This window comes from Phytophthora infestans, genomic scaffold (assembly GCF_000142945.1).
Source record: "Phytophthora infestans T30-4 supercont1.99 genomic scaffold, whole genome shotgun sequence".
NCBI lineage: Eukaryota > Oomycota > Peronosporomycetes > Peronosporales > Peronosporaceae > Phytophthora > Phytophthora infestans.
Window position 1 is genome coordinate 353,942 of NW_003303660.1, and position 3,129 is coordinate 357,070.

Consider the following 3,129-nt stretch of genomic DNA (forward strand, 5'->3'; position numbering starts at 1 on the left):
CAACAGTCAGTCATGCTCGGCTGCCCCAGTGAGCCTTGATTATCACATGATCATGGCTACTCAGCAGGGATACGAGCGCCGGGAAGAATTGACCTTCTTGGCGAGGTTCATGACCTACGTGTTCACCTCTCTTGGAGTCCGGATTGCTTTCCTTTTTATTTGTTTCTTCTTCCGACTGAGTATCGTTCATGACTCCATTTCGTAATTTTTCAGTATATGTAATTTCGACACAGTAGCATTCCATCTCAACTCGCCCTGTGTCGTCCGCTGAGTTGGTGTAACATTTGGTGCAATAACTGTTAATCCTCATCTGCAACTTGCACCATTTGCAGACGGGTTTCACGCTTCTTCTGTCGTAGATAGTCAAACAGGAGACCTCCACATGACAAAATCGACAGTGGTTCCCAAGTAGGCTCATCGTAGCCGACCCACTTAACCTTAAACTTCCGTTGTGACCGGGACGTACTCGTGGATAATGGTAGCTCGTCGTCGAGGATTGCTTCGACTTCATACTGGTTCATACTTGTGTCTGGCTCCCAGCTATCTTCAGGCAGTAATTCCTCGTCAAAGTCAAATCGCTGAGTCTCTTCGAGGTCGGCGATTAGCCTTGTCTTTGGTCTTCCGCCGAGTTCGGTGACTGCCTTCAGACGTGATACATGGACCACTGGGTAAAACCTATATCCACTCTTGTCGGGTAACTCCAATTCATAGGCGAATTCTTCCACCTTCTTCTTCACCCTGAATGGTCCATGCCATCGATGGGCCAACTTCTTGGTCAGGCCCGACTTGACTCGCTCCATAAACAACCAGACTTGATCTCCTTCTTTGAACAAGGATTCGTTGGATTCATCGCCTGGTTCTGCAACTCCATCTTCGTCATCTGCTGTGTTGGGAATGGATCTTTTCTCCTTCTTGTTCAGTGCTTCGTTGAGCACACGAGCTCAGAATTCCTTTCTCTCGCACTTGGAACTCAGCTGCTAAGCGAAGGGTCTTATCTCGATGTCTGTTCGCTTCTTAACTCGAGCTCCGCGCGAGATCTAGACTTGTCTTAAATATACTGTACAAGTCGTATAGCGCTCGTCGTAGCGTTGAGTGTAGACTTGGCGTTCCAACCATGTACCAGATAGAAAGGAGTTTCTCGCCGAGTCGAGTCTCTTGAGTTGTTGATAGCGTGTACCATCTTCTCGGCGATGTCATCCCAGTCGGCTTGAAGTGGGTCTTCCACGTAGACCCGTATAGTCTGAGCCATTGTCTTGACTGACCTCTCTTGTTGATCGTTGGCTTGTGGTCGGTAACTCAGCGTAGCTCTTGATCTCGACTGCATCATCTCGGAGAACATTTGGAATACCTCACTCATAAACCTTGGATCTCGGTCGTGCCGTATCAGAGACGGAGCTCCGAACTGCCTGAAGACGCATTCTCAAACACCTTGGCCACTTCGAGTGCCCCGGTGTCATTCATAGCCTTAGCGATAACGAACCCCGTGAAGTGGTCCTGGAACAACAGCAGTGCAGTATTGCCCCGCTGAGTTCGAGGAAGGGGAATCACGAAATCCATTGACACGACTTGGAATGGATGGTCTGACACCACATTTCCCGGCGAGTAACCTCTCAGCTGTGGCTTGCTCTTACTGGTATTGCAGTCCTCGCAGGCCCTAACATGTTTCACCACGTCGGCGTAAAGACCAATCCAGTAGTAGTCGGCCTTGACTCGGTGATAAGTTCTGACGATGCCTTGATGCCCTCCTTCGATCGAGTTGTGACAGTTATGAAGTATCTCGTCGACCATAGTTGACGGAATCACCAGTCTCAATGAGAGGTTCGGTTCGCCGAGCTCGCCCAGTCGGCGAGTTTCATCTCGGCGGTATAACAGGCCGTCTTCGCTGAGTACAAAGACTTCTGCGACTTTGCCGGCATTCTGAGCTCGACGGTGTGTAAGGTCCTCAGATTCACCTCTCAGGTACGCCTTCAGATCGGCCCACCTGAGCTCTTCATCTTGTGCCTTCGCGATTCGTCGTCTCCGCTCAGTCTGTACTGTCACTGGATCAATGTCGTTAGCACTCTGATCTGTCTGGGCTGACTTCATCTGCGACCCTGTTTCGACATTCGGGGTCGTGTGGTTAGTCCGCCGAGTCGACGCCCTGCTGACTTGTTCGAATTCATCTCCACTGCTTTCAAACGCAGATTCTCCAGGGTTTGTTGACATGGCTTCGTGATCCTGACTTCTTCCTCTTGCTCTAGCCGAGTCTTCATCCAGCTCGTCCTCAAAGTGAGCTCGGCGTACTCGGCTGCGAGTGACTGCCGTGACAATCGATGTTTCCGCTGGGTTGTCTGTGGCGTACAGTTCTTCGGCTACGCGGTTAATCATTCTCAGCTCTGCTTTCCTATCCGTCCCAAGAATTACTCGTCCAGCTTTAGCTTCCAGTGCTTCTGTAGCGAGAGAATCAGCCGCTGCGTTATAGTGTCGCGCTATGTGTCGATACCGGACCGAGTTGAGTTGTTTCGTGAGATCCTTGTGCCGAGCTAGTTCCACTTGCAACGTTTCCTTCTTGCATGCTATCACCCCCATGGATTGCTGGATTGCAAGCCGGGAGTCACCCACGATAATCAGATCGGTTATCCCTCGGTCAATCGCCGCCAAGACTCCATTGTTCATGCCGGTGTACTCGGCGATGTTGACTGTGGTGGACGACAGGTACGCACTCGCAGCAATCTCAATGTCCCAATTCGGAAGGCGCCACAGTACCCACGAACAACTGCCATACCCGCCGTATTTAGCCGTCTTCGCTGAGCCATCAAATGACAGCACGCATCCTGCAAAGTCAGCTGGTATTCGGGTATATAGCAGCTCTGGGCTCATTCTTACTGTCGCCGAGATAGGGAGGGAGGCGCGAGGTATTCCAGGGACTCGCTGACTTTACCCATCATAGTAAAGAGCTCCGTCCGGCCAACTATAGGCACGGAAGCAGGCAAATCGCCAACTGAAACCGGCTGCGTGCTGCGCAGCAGAGCAGAGAATCCCAGACGTTAAGGAATATAAGTTAGAACAAATATGAAGCTGAGTTACAGCAGACAGGGAAATCGATACAATAGAACAAGAGATAGAGCAATCTCGAGACAATTGATATCA